The sequence below is a fragment of the Elgaria multicarinata genome, chromosome 8 (assembly GCF_023053635.1).
Source record: "Elgaria multicarinata webbii isolate HBS135686 ecotype San Diego chromosome 8, rElgMul1.1.pri, whole genome shotgun sequence".
Taxonomy (NCBI): domain Eukaryota; kingdom Metazoa; phylum Chordata; class Lepidosauria; order Squamata; family Anguidae; genus Elgaria; species Elgaria multicarinata.
Window position 1 is genome coordinate 89,238,644 of NC_086178.1, and position 22,882 is coordinate 89,261,525.

Here is a 22,882-nt window from a genome sequence, read left to right on the forward strand (position 1 = left end):
CAACATGAGTTTTGTATCACAGAGTAAAACAAACAAACAGATGATCATTTTGAGGAGAGTTGAAAATGGTTTGAGAGACTTAATTTCCCATGGTGTACCCACTTGTTTCTTTCATCCCATTGCTCCCTCTGTTCAAGCAGGTTTTGCAGGTAACAAAAACTCTGTAAAATCTTTTTATCAGAGGTTGGTTCCACAGCAGAACTCTCTAGCGTTGCTGAAGCTCTGTTTTTATGCAATTATCTGAAGGCACAATTAAAACTGAGGCTCCACACAACATTTATAAGAAAGTGTGATATTAACTACTTCCCTTGGCCAAGTTCCTACCACAAGCAAGTTTTGTTCAGTAGAGATCCCTGGCAACTTGAGGTAAAAGAAAATTTCCCTGCAAGTTCCACCCACTTTATTATTTCCTGTTGATTCTGACTAGGAGATTAGTAAATAATTGCCCCTTGACCAGCCTCTCTTAATTGCCCCGATTTCAGTTTCTGTTCCTGTGTTGGGGGAGAAGTTTTAATTAAAGATTTCCTCTTGTTTTCTGTTTTTAATAGCAAAATAATTCTATAAATACTGGACAGGATAAGCAGCAACTGCATTTTATCACCAAAAAATGTAGAAGACAATCTGATGACTATGTCATCTGGATGCTCAGTAAAGAGAGTGAACCAAGGATGGCAATTCCAGAGTGTGGAAGCAACCATAGACAGCAGTGCCCTTTGAGAAAACTATAGTTTGCTACTGCCCAAAGCTACATAGACTCATAAAGAAGTTTACATTAAGTTCATTTTCTGCACAAACGCTAGGGTGACCATATACAAAGGAGGACAGGACTCCTTTATCTTTAACAGTTTTATTGCAAAAGGGAATTTCAGCAGGTGTCATTTGTATATATGGAGAACCTGGTGAAATTTCCTCTTCATTACAACAGTTAAAGCTGCAGGTGCCCTGCCCTCTTTTAAATCTGGTCACTCTGCTATAGCTCCTGCAGCTTTAACTGTTGTGATGAAGAGGGAATTTCACCAGGTTCTCCATATATACAAATGACACCTGGTGAAATTCTCTTTTCAATACAATGGTTAAAGATACAGGAGCCCTGTCCTCCTTTGTATATGGTCACCCTACACAAACCTATATGTGTTTACTCAGAAGTAATTTCCACTTTGTTCAATGGGACTCATTCCCAAACAAGTTTTCATAGGTTTGTGGCCTCTGTCACAGAAGTTGGGCATAAATTAATCATTTCTTCTGATTTTCAGCTATGAAACAATTAGCCTTTATGTATTTTTAGTAATCAAATACCTCCGCCTTACCTAAGTCATTAGTTAAATTATCATCATTTGTCAACTCACAGCTTCTCTTCTAGAGCTAATCCGTGCTTAATCATAGCGTTGCGTAATAAGCAACCTGCCTGGGGAAGTTTTTAAAATGTTAGTTGGTTTGTATTCAAATGCATTCCTACACCATCTACATCAAAGCATCCGAAAGTCACTTACCAAGGCATGGAACTTATTTAGCAGTATCAATGTTGATTTTATGAGCTTCACTATGATTTAATTCTGCTTACTTGTAAATACTGACCAGAGTTATAGTCAAGCATGTTTTTCTTTAGGGAGTAGCTATAATTTGCATTGCCCAAGAAAAAAGCTGAAATAATAGGCCTGTATATGGCAAATTATGCTCAGAATAGGACAGAAAAGTTGGGCAGTTTTTATTCTCGGGATATACCGTGGATGACTGGTGAAACCTCACTTTTTTGATGCCATCACAATGAATCCTACATGCTGGCCATTGGCCGTAATAAATTTGATTGATTGATTGACATCTATTTGCTTTGGAAGAAAGTTAGGGTGACCATATGAAAAGGAGGACTGGGCTCCTGTATCTTTAACATTTAGATAGAAAAGGAATTTCAACAGGTGTCATTTGTATGCCTGCAGCACCTGGTGAAATTCCCTCTTCATCACAACAGTGAAAGCTGTAGGAACCCTTCCCTCTTTTGTATCTGGTCATGCTAGGCAGGGCTCCTGCAGCTTTCACTGTTGTGATGAAGAGGGAATTTAGCCAGGTGCTGCAGGCATACGAATGACACCTGCTGAAATTCCCTTTTTGATGCAACTCAACTGTTAAAGATACAGGAGCCCTGTCCTCCTTTCCATATGGTCACCCTAAGAAAGACAACTTGGAAATTCATAATCAGGAGAAGATGGAGGACATTTTAGAAGAAGCAGAAAGCAACACCTTCCTATCCCAATACCAACTTGAAAATCGGAATGGTATGGGGGTTGGAAAAGTGAGATGTAGAAGAGAGCTTCAATGGAATCTACACTATATCACATCAACTTTTATATTCTGCCTGATTATTATACAGAAGCCATTTAGTTTAATTATGCCCGTCACACAATTGCTGTATGCATGAATATGGCCTATTTGGGGGATTGCAACGATCTTTGAACATGGTGATGTGATCTCTGAATTAGGCTCTAAAGCAGTCATATGTAAGGCCGTGTCACACCAAAAGGGCATCATCAGGTGCACAGCAGCATGAAGTCTGGGGGCACATATATCTCTGTCCTGTACATATCCCACAATGTACCTACCTGGTCCTAGAAAGTGTCACTGAACATCACTGGGACAACCAAACCACCAAACACATAAATCAACCCTTCATATTATTATACCATATTTCTTTGATTGTAAGACACACACTAATTTCAGTACCACCAACAGGGGGGAAAAAACCCTAAGACACGCCCGTGATTCTAAGACACACCCCATTTTTAGAGATGTTTATATGAAGGGAAAAGTGTGTCTTAGAATCGAAGAAATAGGGTAGGTAGCTGCAAGGACCATTCCTTTACGTTTATCTTACCTACCTTTTTGTGCAAAAGAGTTCAGTGATAGACACAGTGTCTGCAGTAAGGCCAAAGTTAATGATGATTCAACACATTAATTTGAACCAATGGAAAAAAGTTAAATTTAGATAACATAAATACTATTGCTTTCAGTGGGATATAGTCATAACTACCGTATTTCTTCAATTCTAAGATGCACTTTTTCCCCATATAAACATCTCTAAAAACGGGGTGCGTCTTAGGTTTTTTTTTTCTGTTGGTGGTGCTGAAATTAGTGTGTGTCTTACAATCAATGGCATCTTACAATCAAAGAAATACGGTAGCTTTGGCAGGATCAGGGCCTGTTAAGAATTCTGAATACCCAGGGCCATGCTGCTAAAGGACTTGGAACACTTCCTGAATGAACATGTAGCCGATTTGATAAAATCAGTGCAGATTTCAGTGGGCTGGGTTGTAATTTAGGAATGTTCCAAAGCCAACGTTTAAAAGATTTCAGTGGCAAGCCTTACAGGAGTGTGTGTATATTAGACCAAGAAAATCCCAAATGACAATGATTGGAAATAAGACTATAAAGAATGAATTACTACATAATTTGTGTTCCGAAATGTGGAGGTGCATAAAAGAGGAGAAATTATGGGAACCAAACCACATGGGTCTTTTGAGCTTCTTAAAATATTAACTCTCTTTAAGTCTGGCTTTTGGGAATCAGTTCCAACAAGAAGGAGTTCTGGGGCTTTTGTCCCCTCTGGTTTATTCCTTCTTATCTGTTTTCTTTATATTTAAAATTAGTTCGCTAAATATTATCTATTTAGACTCTCTGTTCGTCTTGAGCCTATATTAGGCTTTCAGATTAAATCACTGCTTTGGGGAGAGCACACCAGCCATGAAATGTAATTGAATGATAAAATTAATCACATTAATGCTTGCTTTTCAGCAGCATTATCTATTTCTTTCTTTCACATCTATTTGAGTTTTGGCGTAGTGGTCTAACCTCTACCCTGGCTCCATTATCATATATGCAACTTCTAATATATTGGGGTTTCTGAGAAAATATCGAGAATGATAGAAGTCCATTTCTCAACACAGAAATAGATTAATTAGAAAATGAAGTACAGAGCTTGATTGGTTGTTAGCAGAGCTTTGCTGCCATGTTGGTATAGGTTCTGCAGTGATTTTTTTTCAATTCCAGCAAAGAAGCTCTGTTCAAGTGCTTCACAAATCTCAGTTGTCTTTACAAGTACTTTGTCTGGCCCATGATCAGTATTCCTTTCCTCAGGCTGGATGGAGGCTGAGGCTGAGCAACGTGTTCGCAATGAGCAGATCCCCTCATTCTATTTCATGATTGCTCCTTGTGTTGGATTTCCCCTGCGTCCAGCTCTGACTGTCCTCTAGTTCAACTTGGAGAATTTCTAACAGAACTCTTGGAATTAGCACATCTGCAAGGTGCGGCAGCTTTTTCAGTTCATGTCTCTTTTTTACTCTGCACCAACTCAGGGCCCAACTGCATGTTACATTAATTATGTAGCGTGTTGCTGTCCCCTCTCTTTGGCTTTTACTCTAGAGTGCATGTGGCTCCAATTCAAATGGGGACCACTGCACTGGGAGGGATTACAAAAAGCAAAGAAAAAAAGTCTTCATTGACATCAAGGCAGGCTCCCCGCAACCCCTTTTAGCTTTAGCACGCAGGGGGGAATTTCAGGAAGCAAATGGCTGGGTGCCATTTGGGTACCCGGTACTCCCAATCCAAATCAGGGTGGTTTGCACTTATTCTGCAGTAAGAAACAAAGGGAAGGATCAGCTAGACACTACAGAATTAACATAAAGTGGTTTGATCCTCTGTTTGGTTGCAGCCAGACAACTACTTGTTCCATGCAATCCATGGGCAAGTGTAGATGATGCCTTATCCCAGGGAGCACCCCTGTGTGTCCATATGATGCACAGTGGATCCCGGGGGCAGGGAAGGATGATCCCTCCATTTCCTCGGGATAACCGGGACAGCTTTTACCCAGTTTTTCCTGCGGTCTCAGGATCATCCTGAGACCCCGGGATGTGTGGGTGGCTGTCCCAATTTCGTCCCGGCTCCTCACAAGTAAATGCGAGGCGCCGTGAACCAGGCACAGGGCACGGAGCTCTTCAAGTGCTCCATGCTAATCAGGGGTGGGGAGGGGAGCAGGGTCAGTTTTTTCTTTTAAAAAAACACACCCTACATTTGTGCTAGAGTGCAGGTGCACTCCAGGTCCTTTACTTTAAAAAAAATGGTGGGCACAACATCCTCCTTCCTCCCGGGACATCATGTGTCGCCTGACTGGGAGGATCTCGAGATCAGCGTATCACAAGATCCTCCCCCTCCCCTCCCCTAGTGTAGACATACCCCATGTTTAATTCAATGACACTTGCTTGGAAGCAGAACTTGCTGGATTATAGCTTTTACTGCCAAAGCCTCTACTAAAATGCCTGAATATTTTATGCTACTAGGAGAAAAGCAGCTATATTCTATTGTAAGGTCTGGGAGAAAGACATTGTTTATATATTGACGAATGTAGTCACCTAAGGTTATCAAAATATTTCCCATTCCTTTGATGTTTTGGAAGATAATGTCAATTATTGATCAAAAGATATCATGCCGTTACAGTACAATCCTGTGTATATTTTCTCAGTAGTATATCCTGCCGAATTCAATGGAGCTTAATCATAAATATGTGTGCATAGGATTTTAGCCTTAGGATGATACTTAAAAAGAGAGATTAAAATCTATGGGTTGGTTCCAGATGTAGGTGTGTGCAGAAGGGCTGGCAAAAACAGATCTCCGTGACCCCACCTCCTCACAAAAGCCCTTCCAGCCCCTCCACCCAAAACGCTACCCAGGAGATTGCAGGATCCCGCTGAATGGGGTAGGCTGTAGGGATGTACAGATTCTGTGAAATACATTCCGTCTGTGTTCCATCGTCCATTCATTGACGGAATCAGATTTTTTTTCCAATCTCCTGAATTTGTGCAAATTTGCACTTGTGGAAATGCACAACTTCCCTTCCCAAATGCACATGTTTATGCTTTAGACTATGGGGGCAATGTGCATTTTTGGATGGTAGTTTTTTATTATTATTTTAATTTTTTTTTCTACAACTAAATTTGCGTAAAACTCGGGAAAGTTTTATTTTAAAAAATGATCCACTGCAGAATCCATAGGTTCTGGATCAAAAATAAAAACTCATTTGATTCCACAGCAAATTTCTCCAACATCCCTAGCTGTGATGCAGAAGATTCCCCCAACCCCCTTCGTATCATTTTTGTGGAGTGGAAGGGGCTGCCCTGGGGAGTAGGGGGCTGAAGAAGTCTGCTTCTGCTGTCCCAGTTACATGTGGTTAGATCTGGATTCAACCCTGTGTTTGCAGCCGCTTCTGACAGTATATTACCAACACAAAACAATTATACGTCCCATTTGTAAAAATAAAAAATAGACAATTATAGGGTGGGGGGGAGTTATAAGAGGGAATGCCTATTTTCATACATAGAGATCAAATTATGCTTTAATGTGGGCAATGCAAGTGGGGTACAATACAAATGTCAGACTGCACTGCGTTCAAATGATAGGTTTGAATTTCTAGCCAAATGAGTGCAGCTAAATCCAGTACCCTACTGGGAAAATTATACAATATACATTTCTTTTCTGCACACTACATCAATTACAGATGCATTTGGACTTAATTTTCCTGTGTGGGAAGAAAATTGCCCTCTACGCCGAAAGACATTTTATGACCTGTGCCCTATTCTTACCTAAGCGTAAAATCCACAAACGTATTAAGATACTTTTGTGATAAGTGGGGGGAAACACCACCAGTGCAAGTCAGGTAGTGTTTCCATGTGGAGGGGAAACACATTTCTCTACTCGTAAGGATAGTTGCATTTAGGGAATAGCTAATATCTAAAGATAAGCCGAGAAAATATGCTTCTTAGCCTTGTTACAGCAGTATGATCCAGTAAAGCAACATATCTATGGTCATTAATTAAGCAATTTCCCTGTTTGTTTGTTTTTGATATTTGCAGATGATTCACCTCACCGACTTCATCTAAAACTAGTACAAATACATGCATAAAAATGGCTTGTGCTTTTTTTAAAAAAAAAATGCCTTGTCCAAAGACATTATCGTTGATCAGGAGTACATTTAATCTCACAGGGCACAATCCAGCAGATGTCAGTTGCAACTCAGCGTCAATCAGATAACTGAGACTGAGGGACAAAAAGTTATGCATCATTCCATCTCTGATATTTTCAGCTGAAAATCAGCCATTTGCGAATACCATCAGGAATAGAAGAAATGCTGGTGGAGAGGGAATGCTTAGTTGCTGGCTGCAAGGCTGACATCAAGGGTTGGGCAGTGCTGAGGAACCATAGCCCACCAAGGAACCATAGTTCCCTGTTGAGGAACCAAAGGTCACAATCATTCCTCCTCTTTTTCATTGTCTACTGCTTGTTCACCTGACTCTTGCTCTGACACAGAAAATGGTGGTGGTGGAAAACAAACAGTACCATAAGTGATGAGAAAGAGGATGAGGAGCAACAACAGATGGTGACAATGGTAGTGAGAAGGCAGGTTCCTCAAGTGAGGGCACCCATTAAGAGTGTCTTGCCCAGGAGCCTGCAAAAACCTAGGCCCTTTCTACACCTAAGGATTATCCCAGGAAAATGAAGGAATCATCCCTGCCTGCTCCCAGGATCCCCTGTGTGTCATTTGCATGCACAGGGATGACCACGGGACGTTCCCTGGAAAAAAGGCAGGTGTAGAAATGGCACTAGAGCTGGCACTAGCCAGCTATTTTTCCTCTCAAAATCACCCTCCTGCTGCAACTTCCTCCCACCCCGCCCACCAATATGGCAAAATAGACAGGTCCCTGGATCTTTTCTCCTTAGGGAATAAATTTTATTTATAACTTTTATAATCTGCTTTAACCTCTGGAAAGCTCAAGGCAGCTAACAAGTGTAAAAGCATAATTTAACCATTGAAAACACCCCTTACAATATACCAGTAGAGTAGGGATGTGCTCCGCTTCTAATCGGACCGGCGAATTAGAAGCGGAGCTGGGGGCTTCGCCTGCCCTTAAGGCGGAGGTGAAGAGGATTGCGGGGCCGGCGGAGCGTGGCGAAGAGGATCGAGGTGAAGGCGAATCCTTCGCCTCAATCTGGAGCTCCGCCGGAAAGGTAAGTGGGGTTTACCGAGCCCTGCCGCTGTCGCCCATGCGGCGACAGCGGCAGGGCTTGGTAACCCCCCCCTCCTCTCTCTTACCTGCGTCCATCCGCAGTCCGTCGGCTTCTTCAATTGAGCCCGCGGTTCAATCAGGAAGTCTGGGCCACTTGCGGCCCAGACTTCCTGGTTGAACCGCGGGCTCAATTGAAGAAGCCGACGGACCGCGGACAGAGGCAGGTAAGGCCCCCCTCTCCCTTGGTCCCTTACCGGGCTCTGCCACCGTCGCCGCCCATGCGGCGGCAGGGCCCGGTAACCCCCCCTCCTCTCCTGGCCTTACCTGGCGCTACTCCCCTCCACTGCGGAGCTCCGATTCAGAGCCGGAGCTCCGCAGTGAAGAGGAGCGGAGTATGGGCGGAACGGAGCGGGCCGATCCGAAATTTTCGGATCGGCCCGCGGGGCGGAGCGGGGGGTCCGTGCACATCCCTACAGTAGAGCATTCAAATATTAAAACAGCAGCAAAAAGTCATAGAAAATTGCCATAAAAATGATTCACAATCCAGAGACACATTACAAACCAAATTCAGTCAGATGGCAGTTCACAGCCCAAATGCTTTCCTTAAAAGGAGGAATTGTTTACCTCCTTGCAGAAGGCAATTAGAGAGGAGGTGAAACAGACCTACTTAGGCCCAGCCAATGAAAAGACCCTGTCCAAGTCCCAAATAAGCATGTTGCTGAGAATGTTGGGAGAGAAAAGAGGGCCTCTGAAGACGATCTCAATAGGAGGGGCAGGCTCATCTGGGAAAATATCCTGAACTCCAGTCAAAATGGATTCCCCCTGCACTACATTCTGAACTATTATTACATTTATATACCGCCCCATAGACGAAGCTCTCTGGGAAAGATCAGAGACAAACTAACACCACACTCCCAAGTCCCATTGCAGTGTGTGTTGTTATTACCATTGCGTTGCAAATAAAAATATTATTTTAAGAAAAATCAGCTTCCTGAATCATATTTTTTACAACTTGACATGCAACTTCTTTTTTTCTTCTGTGATGCACAACATTTTCAGGCCCTGAGGGCTGCTTCTGGTATCGGCTATGGCTACATGCTCACATACACACACACACACACACACACACGTTCAACATGCAGAGGTGAGGAAAATTAAACCTTCCTCGCTGAGATCTAGGGATCCAACTATCACCACCAAGTAATGCAGGATGGTGGCTCCAATATCAGTGGGGATACAAACCCACTCTGGCTTTTAGTCAGAAACAGTCAGAACTCTAAAGGAGTGGACTAACATGCCAAATCCATTTTGGGGATAGGGTTCAGCATCTTTGATAGCTCCTTTAGAGTTCTGGCTGATTCTGACTAAAACCCAGAGTGGATTCATTGCCCCACTAACATCGGAGCCACCAGCCTCCACTGCCATCAGGACTGTTGTTCCTCTACCACACATAGCAGCAGGAAACAGCTGTCTCAGAAGCCAGGGAACAGCAGGGAGCAAGATGGCAACAAGGGAGAGAGCCTTTTCAGTGGTGGCCCCCCAAATGTGGAATGACCTCCCCGATGAGGCTTGCCTGGCACCAACACTTTATCTTTCAGGCGCCAGGTCAAGACTTTTCTCTTCTCTCAGGCATTTAATAGCATTTAACAACGCTAAGTTTGTTTTTTAACGGACCCCAGAACTGTTGTTTAAATGGATACTGTTGTTTTTATACTATTTTTTTTAATGGTTTTAAATTTTTTGTATTTTTAATGTTTACTGTTCTTAACTTTTGTAAACCGCACAGAGAGCTTCGGCCATGAGACAGTATGTAAATGTAATAAATAAATAAATAAATTTATCCTACAGTCCCACTTATTAAAAAAAATGGGGAAAGTGGGTTGGGTCCACATGTGAGTCTAGGGAGGCATGTTATGTGTCCCCCCCCTTTTACTTTGTTTGAGAAGCAATTAAAGAGGAATCTTTTGCTTTTTAAAAAACACAACCTCAAAAATGTCAGCAACTTTGTTTTATGCAGTTCTGTACTTTACACAGCTGTTTCCACAATTTCTGTTCCTCAACCCTTTTTCCTATGGGCTTTGTTTGTTATCCACCAAATGTTAGCACACACTATAAGTTAATTATTAAAACTTTGCTATGAACAAGTACCACTAAGGTTTTTTCCCCCCTGAGTCGTGTTTTGATTAGAAAAGTTTCAGAACTGTTTTTATTTTCTTTTTTTCCCCATCCGGAGGCTTACTTTATCATTCCCCTGAACTAGCACAGCTATGCTCATCAGTAAAAACTACAACTAACTTAATAAGGCGTCAGATGGCATAGCACTGATTTTTTTAAATAAGACGTTAGCTCAGCATTTACTTTCGGACACTTTGGTCTGGGTGCTTTCTATTTCCCAAAAGTAATTTTCATTAATTGAAAAGGAAATCTGAGCATATAACTAGAAAGCTAGACAAGTGTGAATGGCTTCATGTAGGTGTTAAAACTAGATTAGCTTAAGGCTTATCGGAGCAGTAACTTTATACAACTGGAAGCACAGGATAGGTCCCTGGGAAAGACAGAAAGTGGGACAGTAGGAAATATGGAGCTATCTTGTGCTATATAATTGCACATTCTCTCTCTCTCTCTCTCTTTCTCTCTCTCTCTCTCTCTCTCTCTCACACACACACACACACACACACACACACACTCTATTTGTTTTATGATGGGTTAGTACATGTATATGTTTGTGAAAGGAGATGAGAGAGAGAGTGTGTGTGTGTGTCAGTCAGTCTACCCATTGTCATGAAAAGTGGCAATTGCATACTGTGGTCCCCACAGAGGAATGAATGACAACCATGGGGAAAATTAAAAGCATAAAGTTAGGACACCCGGCACCTGCGTCTGTTCCAGCAGGACTGTCCTCACTCATGCCAAAGGGCAACCTAACTCCAATGTTAGATGGTCCTGTGGAAAACAACACCACACCTACACCTTGTGTGAAATCATTATGATTCCATCATGGTAATGCTACATTCCTCTCGTGAGTTTATACCTCGTAGGACATCCACTGCAGTATTTTATTTAATACTCTGAGTTTAATACAGCCATAAAGACTAATCTCTTCCAGCAGGCCTAACCAGACAAATTTTAAATCTAAGAATTTTAAGATGTCGTGTTTGTTATTTTAATATTGCCGTGGGTTTATATGCTCTTTTAATCAGTTTTAATCTTTGTAAACCGCCCAGAGGGCTTCGGCTATGGGGCAGTATATAAATGTAATAATAATAAGTACTTTATTTATGTTGTATTGTTGTATTCCCTGCCTCAATCCAGAGAGAGAGATGGGTAAAATAATATTATTATTATTATTATTATTATTATTATTATTATTATTATTATTGATAATGTGGAATAAAAAAGCAGGAAATAACACCATAAAAGCAGTATATGGAATATGTAATGCGCCCCAATAGTTAGCAGTGCACTTCAATACTGCTATAAAGCACTAGTGTAGATCTCGCCCAGGTGTTAGAGAGAGAAGCAGGCTGTGCCCCAAAGTGAAGACCATTTACATTACTCTACTGAACTCTGTAGTGGAATCACTCGGTTTGACTCCGTGATTCCCCAGGCGGAGAAGGGAGGTCTGACTTAGCCAGCCCAGACACATGCCCCTTCACTGCCGCTTGTTAACCCTTTGTAGTCTAGGTTCTCAAGGAAACACGCCGCACTCCAGAAATAGGGACCAAATCCTTTTATTCTTCACACTACACACTTACATAAGGGTCCACACATGAAGATAAACACATAAGAGTTTTGGGGGAAAAATACAAAGGAATGACACACTTAGGACAGCAGGGACTAATACCTTATCCTCCCCCTTTACACGCTCAAGCCTAATAGAATTCACACTCACTCCCCACTTTTACCACCCACCAGCCATAACTCCGGCAAGGTCCCTTGCCCAATTGTACCCAAACCTGGACTAAAACAAAACAAACACTTAATTCTGCGACTCAGCCCCTTTGTTGCTCACTCTGACTTGGCTTCACGCCACTCGAATTAGGACTCCTTCCCTCAGCGGCCGCGTGGAGCCTCCGCCATCCGGCCGGCCCGGCCTGGATGCTCTGACTCACCACACACATGCTGAACTCCTGACACCCACAGGAAAGAGACCGGACCCTTAGGTGCCTAAGCCTTTTATCCCTTTCTGGGGGGCCCTTGTCACCAGACCCACCCTGACCAATAGAAACCCCTTAGCAACCCACACCTCTCCCAAAGGGAGGGGGAATGCTTCCAGACATTGCACAGCTGCAACTTGTTACTTTCCCCCCAGTACCAGTCCGGGGAGGCGTTATCAGATGCCAGGCGCTTTTCGCCCAGCGCGGCCATGGCATTTCGCTTGCTACTCCCTGTTCAGACACAAAGAAACCCCTCTCCCTGGGATGAAGCAAAAGATGTTCTCTTAAAGGGACCATGGGCTCAGCCCATGACAAACTCAAATCATTTTATTTATTTGAAAGACGTGCCCTCTACCTTTCAGTAGGTTCCCATGGCAATTCAATGTGAGTTACTGAGAAACAAACCAGCCATTATTCAAAGAACCCCATCTTTGGTTTTCTTTCTTGGTCACTCACAGGTGTGTTGGCAACCATCTCTCTCTTTCTCTGTATATAGATACAAATATAAATGCCTGTGTGTGTGTCCTGCACTTCTGTCCCCAAGGGCTTCTCAAGGCAGTTCTCATAAAGAAATCCAAACAGAGTTACAATTACCCAATACAATAGAGATCATAGAAAGCAACAAGTCGAAATTTGTACAATAAAAATATGAATGAAAAGAAACCAACGTGAAAGCGCTGCTACTGGTACACACACACACACACACATGATTTTAGAAGGGTGGGCGTTTCAGAACAGGATAGCTCCAATTACCTTAGCATGCAGGATGATTAGTAAAGAAGTAGTTGTTCGTTTACATCAGGAGTGGGTAACTTCTGGCCCAAGGGTGGCTGCTCAGCTTTTGTCCAGCCCTTGGGCATTCCCAGGGAGGACCTCCCCCATTCCACTAGGAAAGGGCTGCTGTAGAAAGTGACCAGTTGGGTGTCATTGCTAGAAAGCACTCCAAACACCTTTCAGCACCTGCATCCAGCCCTCCCCTGCCCGCCTTTCCTGCTCTGGCAGAAATACCAGCCTTGTTTCTTCACCTGTAACTCCATCTCCAGGAACAGTTATACTAGTGTTCTTGTTAGCCAGTGGATCCCGAGCTTCATGAAATGGCAACACACCACCACTATCTTCTTAGGCACTACAGAAATTATATTTATTTATAGAATTTATAACACAGTGGCCCCGTTCAGAAGACACCTTAAACCACGGCTTTAACCTCAGCCTTTTGCCTTAGTCACCATGTTTAAAGCCATGGTTTAAGGTGTCTTCTGAACACAGCCCAGCTTTCTGGCTTAACCACTATGGTTAAAGCCATGGTTTAAGGTGTCTTCCGAACAGGGCCAATGAAGAATGTATAATGCAATTCATACAATTATTTGATTAATAATTATTTGGGCCTCTGGGAAGGAACAGAACAGCCCTCCATTTTTGGATTCCATTTGGTGTTAGGATATGATGGGGTTAGATCCTTTCTATAGCCTTAGCTAGACCTGGCTTTATCCCAGGGCAAACCCCGGGATTGTCCCTGTGTGTCCAGATGACGCACAGCGGATCTTGGAATCATCCCTTCCTTGCCCTGTGATAAAGTCTTCCCCTTTGGACCCACTTTTTCCATGGTTTCGGGCTGAGCCCAAGACCGTGGAACGTGTGGTCCATTTCCGCGGAGCTGGTAGTCATGCTGCACCGATCAGGGTTAGGGGGGAGCGGGGAGACTAAATTAAATTTTAAAAAAACCTTACCTTCAGCACACGACCATTCGTGTGCTCCACCTTCTTTAAAAATAAAAAATGGTGGGTGCGACGCCTCTCTTCCTGAGGTCGTCATGCCTCACATGTAAGCAGAGGAGGGATCTCATGTTAATCACAACGCGAGATCTTCCCTCCTCCGTCGCGGAACAAAAGGTAGGTCTAGCTAAGGCCTAAGTTTCTGTCTACACCAAGCAGGATATGACACTTTGAAAACAGTATATGGAGTGTTCCATAGGCCCCAACAGTTGTCGCTACTGTTATAAACCATTTTAAAGCCATAGTGTAGATACTGCCCAGGTATGTTAGTCAGTTTCTACCACACACAAAAAAAAACCTCATAAAAAATAAGCATTTAGAGGTCAAAGGTTTAGTATAAAGTACAACAAAAAGGGTCAGAAGCTTTAACTCAGGAAATAGAAACTAGTTTGCAGAAGTGAACAAGAAACTACATTACAAATAAATTGGAATAAGAAAGAGAGAGAAATTGTTTTAGAAGGTGGGCCTGTTCAGATGACACTTCAGGCTCTGTGGTTAGTGAAACTGTGGTTCTCCGGAGTTAGCACTAACCACAAGCTGTGCTGTTGCACACAACACTTTAAGCCGTGGTTCGAGACACTAACCCTGCTGCAGACAGTCCGTCTGTGGTTAGTGAGTGAGCAGGGTTTAGGAAAACGTATCGCACAAGACACATTAAACCCTGCTGCTTAACCACAAGCTTTAACCAGCAGGGGTTAAGGTGACTTCTGAACAGGCCTGGTATAAGCAGAGAGACAGAGACAGAAAGAGGAGGAGGAGGAATGTTGAGCAAATGAAGGGAGATGAAGGCTTGCCAGACCCGCCTCCTGTGGCTTCCAGAAACCAATAGCAGGTCGCGCCCAGGAAGGCCCCCGGAGCAGCACCCAAGCAAGGACAGACAGGGAAAAGCTGCACTGATCTCACTCGGGCAGGAAAAGTCGGGGTGAATCCCTAAATTTTCTGCTCCACATCTTCAGCTCTCTGCTCTGGGGTGGCTCCGAATTGGCAGCTGCATCATATAACAGATGCAGCGTGGATCCAGAGCCACCCCGGGGCAAAGACAACATATAGACAGGTTGCCAGAGAGTTTTAAGGCTGGTTTGGTGGAGGCAGCCAGAGAAATAAAACTTCCACCTGGTATAATGGAAAAGGCTGCATGACAGGATTTCAGTACTTTAAACCAGGGCCTGAACAACTTGGAATTCACCACACAACCATGTACAGCAGCTGCCTACCCAGAGGCTTAACAAACGTCCTATTGTTGTTGCATGCTGAAGACCTGGCAGGGTACAATACACAGCTATACAGTTGGGTCATATGCCATACAGGCCTCAGTCAGATTCTTAGCTATAATTTTAGTTTGGGCTTTAGATAATTATTCCTTCTTTTATTGCATACTGATAAATACTAATTGGCAACATATTGAAAGCACTGCACCATCTCTTCAACCATAATTGTCCTTTTTCATTTAAAGAAGGATTTTAGCCTCTTCTACATATTTGCTAATAATTTCCCCCTTTTCTTGACATTTCCCATAGCATTTGACATATAGTTCACATGTGTGTGTGTTTATTTCCTCTTCAATACTTTTTTCGTTAGCTGCATTTTTTGTATCTACAATTAGAAGCATGGTAAAATATCTGCCCAGAAATCCAACGTCTGCTTCACAAGCTGAGTGTCATATGCTTGTTTGTACAGCGATCTTGTAATTAAACATTTTATTATGGGTGGGGGGAGGGGAAACACTTCTCTGGAGCAGGCTGTTCCTGGTTGTAGCCTGATTTTAGAAGGCTACACGCCAACTCACACAACCCTTAGTTAACTGCCCAAACCCCACATTTTTTCTATCCAAGCTAATCTTAGTTCAGATTTTAGTATACTCATCTCATGACAACCCTTGGTGCTTTTTATTATTCTAAAATATCAAATAGTTATCTGAATATTTCGTCACAGATACTGACGAAACTGGGGCTCGTATTTCTTGTCTTGGAAAATAAACAAACCGCCTGCCTGTGATACTCTTCTAAAATATGAGGTACCGTATTTCTTCGATTCTAAGACGCCATCGATTGTAAGATGCACACTAATTTCAGTACCACCAACAGAAAAAAAAAAGCTTTGATTCTAAGAAATAATAAATGCACCCGTGATTCTAAGATGCACCCAATTTTTAGAGATGTTTATATTGGGAAAAAAGTGTGTCTTAGAATCAAAGAAATACGGTAAGCATTATGGCCATCTTTATATACCGCTCCCTAAACAAAAGATTTTGATGCAGTGAACAACAAATAGAATAAAAGAATTAAAAAAAAATGTACTATTTTTAAAACAGCAACGTTCTGATCAAAGCTAAGCTCCTTCCCTGATTCCCTCCTCAGTGGGACAGGTGAACAGAGGGAAGTCTTTCTCCCACACACCTTTTCCCTTCTTATGACCAGCACACTGCTATGGCTTGGAAATGCTTGGGGAAAGTATTTCCCAACATTCTCTTACCAACCTGTCCAGACACTGAAATCATCAGATAAGGTACTCCTGGTGGTTCTCCATGAACCTGCAGCCCATTTGGAATCCAGAGCCTTTTGTGTGTTGGCTCCCTCCTATGAAACTCCCTGCCCATTGATGTCAGGCAGGCACCAACGTTGTTTTGCTTTTGTCAACTGATGAATACATTTTTATTTAAACAAGACTTCACTGACTAACCAGCCTCTTTCATTGGCAGAATCTGATTTTAAAGGTTCTAATTCTGTATTTCAGTTATCATTATCATTATTTTTCTCCCACTCTGATGTTTTGTTGGATGTTGAGCAGTACATAAATCTTGTAAACAAACATTCCAGTACAGGGCGGTGGGCAAAACTTCACCTCTTCTTCCATTCCTACAAGCCAAGTCAGCTGGTGCTTGGCAAGCAAATGGATAGATATATAGCAGGGAGGGGGGTTGGAGACTTTCTGTGGTGGGGACTGAGCCCCGTTATGGTCCAAATGACATCACAGGGGGTGTGACAGGATCCAATTCAGCTTGGAATAAAACAGAGCATTTCCAAGCTTTGAGGAACATAGCTGTTTTTCTGAGCCAATGCTAAAACTGAGGGGAAGAGTTCATCCCATCACTAATTAAAGACAGAAATACCAGTTAGGTAGCCAGTGCAAAGTGTGGAATAACCGAAGAGTACTGGTGCCTCCTCATTTCTACAGCTGATTCATATGTCAAAATAAGTTCAAAACATCTGCTCACACAAGTAGTTATGTTGCAGAGCAACATCAGAGGAAGAGAGGTGATGAGCACAAGAACATTTGATTGATTTGATTTGATTTGATTCATACCCACCTTTCTACCAAGAAAAATGGCACTTATTTTTCATGGAGGCCATCCTCCATCGTTTTCTTATCAGAAAATAAGAGCCATAATCATGCTCAATCCCTCTCTTCCAATGTTACAGAGCTCATGCTTAGGTGAGGACATAGAGCCAGAAGGGACTACCAGAGAGGGAGCAGTTTCTATTTCCAGTCTTAAAATGGCTGCTCCTCTTTCTTATGATCACATCATGATTAATTCTAAATGAGTTGGATAGCATGGCACTAAGGCCATGGCTAGACCTACCAGGCCTAGCACGACAGAGGAGGGAGACTCTCACGATATGGTTATCGCTAGATTTCCCCCCTCTGTTTACACGTGGTGTGTGACATCCTAGGAGGAAGAGGATGTCGCGCCCGCCATTTTGGTTTTTTTTTTCTTAAAGGAGTGCTCATGTGTAAAATGTAAGGATTTTTTTAAAAAAAAAATCCCTGCTCCCTCCACCCCACCCCTGATGGGCACAGAGGCACTCCATGCCTGGCTCCTCAATGTTACTCGCGAGGAGCTGGGACAACCAGCTATGCCCACCACATGTTCTGCGGTCTCGGGATCATCCTGAGACTGCAGAAAAACTGCAGGGAAAGTGTAGGCAAGGGAGGAATCATCCCTCCCTGCTCCTGGGATCCCCTGTGCATCATGTGAACACACAGGGATAATCCCAGGGCAATCCTGGGGATATCGGCAGGTCTAGCCATGGCCTAACTGTGCCAGTGATGGAGTGTTCCAACAGCCAATTTGTTATGGGCAGATGAGAATGTGGGTTGATGAGAAAGGTCAGCTGGATTGCACAGACATAGGCACCCCAGTTTCCACAGGTTCCATGAATCACCCTAAGGATATGCTTTATGAGTCTTCAGATTGTGGGGAGCTAATGAAATCATGAGCTTTCATTAATGAGGCCATAGCTAGATGGTGCGATCCCTGGGATCGTCCCTGTGCGTCCACATGACATGATGATGATCCCTCCCTTGCCCCAGGATCTTGCCCTACAGTTTGAGCCCAGTTTTTCCACAGTGCTGGGCTGAGCCCGAGACCATAGAATGTGTGGCCGGGTGAGCATCACGGTTTGTCCTGGTACCTCATGAGGAGCCGGGACCTGCGCATTAAATTTGTAATTTTGCATTGCTGCTGTTTTTATCTGGTTGAGCTTTTATATTGTCTTTTATATTATGGTTTTATACTGTTGTTTTGTACTTTGAATGATTTTAATTTTTGTGAACTGCCCAGAGAGCTCCGGCTATTGGGCAGTATAGAAATGTAATAAATAAATAAATAAATAAATAAATAGGGTGTAGAGCTCCTCAGGAGCACTGCACCCTTCAGGGGTGGGGGGAGCGCGGAAAATATGTTTTTTAAAAAAATCTTACCTTTTGCGCACGAGCTCTCATGCACAACTTCCCCTTTTAAAAAAATGGTGGGCATAATGCCTCTCCCTCTGAGATTGTCACACGCCACCTGTAAACACAGGGGGGATCTCGCGATAAAAACATCGTGAGATCTTCACTCCTCCGTCGCGCAATAACAGGTAGGTCTAGCTAAGGCCTGAGTGATAAATATATCATAATTAGCCAGATCGGGCAATGAAGATCCACATGAAGAAGCAGACATTCAGGAGATGTGGATGCAGATAGACATCTGGAGGCACATCTTCACTGCAAAGATCACCTCGACTCCAATGAATTTAGGTGTCTTTTGATGCAGAGAAGAATGCTATATCTTTCCGGGGCCACAGTTGGTGCATATGAGTAGAGGTGAATCGGGGCCTGTACTGTTTTCAGTCAGGCAAGAAAGGAGAGCTAGAGCAGAAGAATAAAAATGGTCTGACATGACTGATAATCCTCAAAACTTGCTTAATCATAGAATCATAGAATAGTAGAGTTCAAAGGGGTCTAAAAGGCCATCGAGTCCAACCCCCTGCTCAATGCAGTTGGACAGGAGGGATTTTGCATTGAGAGGTGGATTTGACATTAACCTAGCATTTGATCCAATGTATTTCTTGCTCTGCTAATATGATTCATTTGTTTTGTATCAAGTCTTAATTATTTCCTTTCTAGGGATGGGAGAGCCAATAATTTTTGAGCTCACCTAAAATTCTCTGAAAATCGCTTGAAGCTCCTTTCAGCTTGCTCACGTTTTTGATCTGCTTTTCAGCTCATTCGAATGAGGAAAGTGCACAGTTTGAATGGTAAAAGTGAATATTTTTCAAAAGACCACACTTTTCTCCTAATCATGAAAATGTGAATGTTTTGGGAAATGCACATTTTAAAGTGTGCTGTTTTTAGTGCACGTATTTCTTTCTTTTCTTTTCTTTTTTAATGCACATATTTCTAAAATGATTGCAAACATGGAATTGATAGACATTGTTTAGGCAGAATCACTGCTGCACGCCCTTATATTCAGGATTGCAAATAGGACATGTTTGCATGATTTTAGAACAGAAATGAGATTCTCCTACATCCCTACTTACAGCAGTCCAGAATTGGAAATGTAAGTTGTTTTGCAATCAAGTTTTCCTACAGGCCTGCAGCCAATGTTTTGGCTAGCCAACTTCTCCCAAACGCATCTAATCAGCCTTGATCATAGCCTTATTAACTAGGAAGCGAGTCCCATTGAGTTCAGTATTTATTTATGTATGTATGTGGGAAATTCACAACAATTAAAACCATGGATTACAGCATAAAATACAATATAAAAATGTAAAAGTTTAAAACTACAATATAAAAGTAAAAGCAAAATAAAACCTAGCAGCAATGCAGAGATTTGAAGTACAATCCCGGATTTAAATGGGGTTTATTCCCAAGTAACTGTGCATAACATTGTTTCTTTCATTTGATTTATCTAAAATTATTTTTAGGCCACCTTTAAGGATAGAATCTACTCAAGACATTGTACAGTGAACTTGTTGATCTTGACCATCGTGGGTTTGGGAAGGGGAGTACGAGCTACCACTGCCCCTCCTGTCCCTCTCTTGGGGGGTGGGGTTAAAGGAGCAGAAGCCTCAACTGCGTCCCACATCCATCTGGCTAGTCCTTTGCCTTTGCACCATAGCATGGAAGACTGTGACCAGATGTCTTTTGGGCCTACTCAGTCTGATGGGCTACTTCAAGGCCCAGGCTTTCCTCCTAACGGTTCTTGATCTTTAAACTGGACAGTCCTGCAAATAGAGGATACCTTCAAAATAGTGGGCAATACCCTGGAAGCTCTTTAAATAGAGGACTACCCGCTTTAAAACAGGACATATAATCACCCTAGCTTTAACCGGTTAACATCAGCCCACCTAGACTGTCAAAAATATTTTACAATGTGTGGGTTTTTATACCTTCACCTGAATAAAAGATCAGTTTGACTTTCAGCATTTTGAATACTAGCTGATCCAAAGATACCACCACAACTTGTGCTGTATTTTAAGCTAAAGTTCCCTTTAATTTTGCAAGTAGCATCTATATCAGTAAAGATTATTCAAACAAATATTTGGTGGCTGTCATGTGCGAAGCCAGTGTTGCCGACACTTTTAATTTTTGTAGGACGCTTTTTCTGTCTTACAACCAGAAGTAGACTTTAGCATTTTTAGAGTGTGAAAGGGTAAGAATATACCTCAAGAGGAGTCCATCCCTTGTTTCTTTTTAAGTTAGGATTATGATTGCTTCCCCTGATCCGGACTGATTCCAGTTTTAAAGGAGCAACGTGCTCTGTGATGGGTCATTTCTACATCAGCGGCATCCCTGTAGGGCTTATCTGATAGAAATCTTCTACCAATTCCAGGTTGTTGTTGTTGTTGTTTTAACTATACATTTTCCTTATCTATCCATTAACCTACAGAACTCCAAAAAAAGGTCTATGGAACAGCAAAAGGAAAAAAGAAAAAGATTAAAGGTAGCATACCAATATAATTCAGCCAGCTCAAGCAGGAGATTCATATACTTGCAAGGGCTGGAACAAAGTGAGGGATCTGGTTTCAGTTTATACAAACCGTTTTCCCGTGGCCTGGTCACTTATTGTGGGAACAAGGTGCTGGACTCGATAGCTCTTTGGTCTGGTGATCCAGCAGGGCTCTTCTTATGACAGAATACATTTGTTTTAGATTTTTTTGCTTTTGTGCTCATTTAGTGGGTTCACAATAAGATGTATGTTGAATAAAAGATGATACTAGTCATGAAAACACTCCTAGAAGGGAATTACAACATCCATGTAAGCCTTTTGATTGCAGTGAAAATGATGTTATTGTATATTATTATTATTATTATTTATTTGTTTATATAGCACCATCAGTGTACATGGTGCTGTACAGAGTAAAACAATAAAATAGCAAAAACCTGCCACATAGGCTTACATTCTAATATAATCATAATAAAACAATAGGAAGGGGAAGAGAATGTACCAAACAGGCACAGGGTAGAGTAAAATTAATAGTATAAAAGTAAGATCAAAATCAAGTTTTAAAAGCTTTAGAAAAAAGAAAAGTTTTTAGCTGAGCTTTAAAAACTGATTGAACTTGTAGTTCGTAAATGTTCTGGAAGAGCGTTCCAGGCGTAAGGGGCAGCATAAGAAAATGGACAAAGCCGAGCAAGGGAAGTAGAGACCCTTGGGCAGGTAAGAAACATGACATCAGAGGAGCGAAGAGCACGAGCAGGGCAATAGTGTGAGATGAGAGAGGAAAGATAGGAAGGAGCTAGGCTGTGAAAAGCTTTGTAGGTCAACAGGAGAAGTTTATATTGGATTCTGAGGTGAATTGGAAGCCAGTGAAGAGATTTCAGAAGTGGAGTAACATGGTCAGAGCGGCGAGCCAAGAAGATGATCTTAGCAGCAGAGTGGTGAACAGAAACCAACGAACTGATGTGAGAAGAAGGAAGGCCAGTGAGAAGAAGGTTGCAGTAGTCCAACCGAGAAATAACCAATGCATGAACAAGAGTCTTGGCAGAAGAGACAGACAAAAATGATCGAATCCTGGCAATATTATACAGGAAAAAACGACAGGATTTAGCTACTGCCACAATATGAGGAATAAAGGAGAGCGAGGAGTCAAATATAAAGCCAAGACTACGAGCTTCCTTGACTGGAGTAAGTGTAACATCATTGACAGTAAGAGAGAATGAGAGATGAGGAGAAGGTTTAGGAGGAAAAACAAGCAATTCAGTCTTTGCCATATTAAGTTTCAAACAATGATGAAGCAACCAAGCTGAGATATCTGAAAGACATGCCAAGATATGATCATGAACATCAGGAGAAAGTTCCGGAGATGAAAGATATAATTGTGTATCATCGGCATACAGATGATATTGGAGACCATGAGATTGAATAAGATTATCCAAGGACAACATGTATAAAGAAAACAACAACGGGCCAAGCACCGAGCCTTGCGGAACCCATACTGAAAGAGGAAAAGAAGAAGACGAGCTGCCATTAGCCAACACGTTGAAAGAGCGACCCGCTAGATAGGAGGCAAACCAGTTATAGATGGAGCCACAAAATCCAAGGTCATGAAGGGAATCTAAAAGAAGATCATGATCAACCGTGTCAAAGGCTGCAGTAAAGTCCAGGAGAATAAGAACAGAGTAAAGGCCTTTAGACTTGGCA